Consider the following 4,494-nt stretch of genomic DNA (forward strand, 5'->3'; position numbering starts at 1 on the left):
TCCTTCCATGTTTATCTTCTTTTTTGTTGTCTTGGCTTTTTTTGCCTGGTCTTATTTTTGCTAATTTTTTTTCACTGTGCAGTTGGAACAGAGAGGTACATAGAAAACCCAACAGGATATCTGTAGCCAGTGTGTCCTGCAGCTTCAGCACAGACTCTTAGGAGATGCTTCCCTTCCCTCATCCCTAAAAGCAAAGGTAATCTTAGTTTATCTTGCTTCTCAACTAACCTGTCACAGAAGGCAATATTTCAAAAGTACAAAGTTGATTTGAAAACCATCGAGTCTTGCAATGGATTACTTGGGCAGAGGGGATAATTGGGCTGGAGATGCTGGGGGACTCTGAGCAGTCTCAACTGGTGAAAGGAAAAGATTGGTGGAGAAGGAAAAGCCTCCTGTGCCTGTGAAAATGCCATGTACCTAGGATTGGTCCTGTGTAAACTGTCAGAGCTCCCAAGTCCTGGCTTTTTATACTGTACTTGAAGTGAGACCAAAGGATGGAAAACTGGTTGTCTGAGCTATTTTGAGGTTTTTATTATGTTCAGGGATTAATTTGGATGACAACAATGGTGTTTTCAGTGCAGCAAGTAGAATTAAATAAGCAGTCTGGCAGAAGATCTGAGAAGCAGAAGGTGAAAATAAATAAAATGGAGCAGTGAAGAATGCAGAAAGAAACAGAAAGTGTTCAAAGGCATGTAAATGCCGCGAAGGCTGAAGCCAAATTCATATGCAAATACCTAAGGTACAAATCCTCTTCCCTCCTTTTCTCCTTGCCCTGACCAGGTGCCTATGCAGCCCCTTGCCCCCTCTTGTGTTTACTCTCATGGCAGAATTTAAGCAATGGAACAGAGGAAAAAGGAGGCAGATGTGACTATGTGGGAAGTTGCTTTGCCACTCAGATGTGTATGGGAACCACATCTTCTCCTGTAGTTTGTGGAAGAGGGATTTATTCTTTCAGCATTTTGAGAAAGACTTATGATTCCACCTGGATTCATGCACAATAGCTTTTCTGTCTGTACTCTTTATCTTTCCTTGAGAGCTTTCTGACTAAGTTATTTTCCTCCTGGGATGTATAAAGTATACTCTCACCTACAGTGGGATAAAAGACTCTTGAATACAAAGGCCTCTGCTGAAGGCCTTTTGCAAGTATTGTCCATTCCCATCTAATTTCACCTGGAGCTCATCTGTAGGGCCTTGCTCAGGTTGGGCCATGTGGTAGGGCTTTATAAACTCAAAATAGTGTAGCTGTGTGCTACACTCACTCTAGGAAGTTGACACCAAGGCTCTAAATTAGCCATTTAGGCTTTCTAATTGTAATGGTTTTAAAGTCATCTCACTCCAGGCAGTGGTACAGTGAAAGCTGAAATCATGCCGGAGTGCTTTGCTGGCTCACAGCCCAAGCTGGCTCTCAGTGTGTTATAGGCAGCCTTTCCTGGGATGGTGGTGAATTAGAATTGTGGTAAAGTATTTCTAGCAAGATGACAAATCACCTCGCATCTAAAGGTTTTATTGCTTTTTCCGCTGTCTATGAACTCAAAAATGAGGCCATTTCTATGAAAAATGGCACTTGAGAATATGAAATTTCCAGAAGAATTCGGGATCTCTTTTCTAACAGAAGCTGAATGTATGGTGAACAATCCCTTTTATTACCTCAGGAAATAGTCACACAATTGTGCAAAGCTTTGGACCTGCAAAATTAAACAAATTCTGGGATATAATTCTGGTAAATTTACCCTAGTGCCCCATCTTGCACTGAATTCTGCCCAAAGCTGGTGTGAGGGGGCTTCAGAGAAGCCTGTGAACCTGCATGTCTGTGTCCAGTTCCTGCTAAGGCTTCTGGTCTCAATTTCTCAGTACAGAGCTGCTTAGTGAGTCCACCCAACATCCTGCTCCTGAAGAGACTGCTGTGTATGAAACAGAAAGAAAGTCATGGCCAGGAGTTACAGAGTATTGAGGGTTTCTGCTCTTCTTTGTGTGTTTCTCCAGACACTTTTGTTGTGCTCTTAGCAGGTACCCCAAAGAGCCAGACTCGTCTGTAGCCTGTAGCTGCAGAGTGAGTAATCTGAAACCATGTAATTTATTTAATGCCACTTCACTACTTAGCTTGCAGAATCTCTGTGAGAAATATTCCAGGTGCCTTGACCTTATTTTTTTCAGATTTGTTTTGAACAGCATGTCTGGAACATGTGTTTCATGTGTTATATTTCCTCTGTGGATTCATCTTTGACATTCAATGTGTGAACTTTTCTTATAATTAGTTCTGATCAGTAGAGCCAGTTCAAGTACCACTGCAGATAGTTTAACTCGGATTTCTTGTTGGCAGTCACAAAACACTCGCAGGATGCAGTGCTGAGGCTGTGCAGGAGTGGAATTCTGCCCCTAACTTGCTTTGTACTGAAGTCAGAGGATATTCAGGCACACTTTGGATGCCCGCAGCAGGTTTGGTAAGCCAGTGGTCAAGTATCTAGTAAATGTATCCAACACACAAATTTACTCAGATCTCTCAGGTTTTTTTAGTTAGATAAATCTGTCTCTCAGCTGGATGAGGTTTTATTCCATGATTTCATAAGTACTTGCTTTACAAACATCTGTAAATTTAAAGCAGACTTACTTTCAATACCTTTACCAGTTGGGTTTGATTGCTTCAAGTGCCACCTGAGGAGAAAAACAAAAGGAGCATTTGAGTGGTTAGAGCAGACTCATGGAATACTGAAATATTCTTTTTTTGCCTTTGCTTGCTTGGGGTTTTGAGTAGATTTAAGGAAGGGATGTGTTAATTAGTCACGGGAAAAAAATCCAAAGTAGCAAGAGCCTAAAACCCAGACTGCTCCGGAAATGGTGTGAGATTTTTTCTTTACCTTTGATTGTATATCTTGCCTGCACTATTTTTGCCAACAATTGCAGAAGTCTTGCCTTTCAGGAAGGAGATGAGGCCAGTGGAGAAATGTTGACTGTTTTATTCATGATTATCTCAGTATCATTAAATAGCTCACTGTGCTGTCCCCGCTTGTATTATGGGATGACTTTTGTGCCTCCGAGCGAGGGCAGAGAGAGCCGCTGGAGCAGAGAACGCGAGCTGCGCTTTGGGCACGCCTTTTGCCAGGGAACCTGCTGCCCATGGGCTGGGAGGCTGTTCCCTGCCCCCGGCTCCCGGCCTGCCCGGCACACCCTGTGTGTACATTCTGCACATTCCAGCCGGGAATTTGCTTACATAACCCCGGCTGCCCTGCCTTCCTCTCCCCGCACAGGTGAAGTGCCGGCTGCCCTGGGCTCGGCTCCCCGCCCTGAGCCGCGGCCGCTGCGCTGCGGGCTCGGGGCTCCGCTTGCTGCGGCCGAGCACAGTGCCAGGCTCCAGGAATTCCTTTCAGGGCGGTTGTGTGGCTGCTGCAGGAGCCTCGGTGGCTCTGTGTGTTACTGTACATTCCTGAACGGAGCTCCTCAAAGCTGCCCACCCAGGAGACTGGAGCAGTGCGGGTGCTGGAGGCTGAGCCCACCACACGAGGCTGTTTGCATTGAAATGCCGCACGCTGAGCAAACCGGGCACTGTCCTGAGCCTCCTCTTCCCTTCCCACTGAGAAGAGAATGCTAACTCAGCTAGTTAAAACCCCCCCCAAAAAACCAAAAAAGCAACTGCCCAAACAAACAGCCCCCCCAAACCTGTGATATCCTGGCATGCAGATGTGCTTTAGGTACCAAGAATATCTACACACATCTAAAATATTTATCCAGGACATGGGTTCAGGTTTCAGCTTTTCTTGCCAGGTGCTGGTGATTCCACAAAAGTAAGCATTTTTCTGCTTGGATTGTTCTACCCATGCTGTCAATATTCTGTTGGGAATAACTGGTAACAAATAATTCTAATGATAGTATTGTCAATGGCAATACCCTTCATAAATAAGAAGTTCCTGCTCAATGGCAGGTTGCACATGCAAAGAGAGCAATAGTCTCAGAAGACTCTGTTCTATAAACAAGTTTATTGCGTTTTTTGGTTTAGGAGGTTTAGCTTTTAAAATTTGGTTTCCAAAGATTTTAAGTGTCCCCTTTTAACCATCATTGGATTCATCTGTGAAAATTTCTGCTGGAAAGAGCAGAGGACAGTTTTCATTTCCAGAGCTGCAGAGCATTTCTGGCTTCCACTGCAATTGTGGGCTTGCAGGAACTTTAGGAATGAATTGTTAGTTGTTGTTATTAATTTATTTGGGAAACACAAACACTGTGACTCATTAACTCATGTCTTGAAAAATGCTGTACTCTTTCTTCACAGTCAGCAAACTACTGGGAAACTCTCCCTTCTGACACTGACATGAACTAGAATCTGAGCAACAGAATTATGAATGTGGACTTACTTCAGTAACCTAAAAAGCCCTGGAAAACTGGTGATGATATACAACACAGACAAAAACCCCAGGAGTTCAAAATCATGTGCTGTGTATCTTTAATGAAACCACCAGAAAATGTCTGAATGACATAGGACATATATAAATATGATGTCACCAG

The sequence above is a fragment of the Passer domesticus genome, chromosome 7 (assembly GCF_036417665.1).
Source record: "Passer domesticus isolate bPasDom1 chromosome 7, bPasDom1.hap1, whole genome shotgun sequence".
Classification (NCBI taxonomy): Eukaryota; Metazoa; Chordata; class Aves; order Passeriformes; family Passeridae; genus Passer; species Passer domesticus.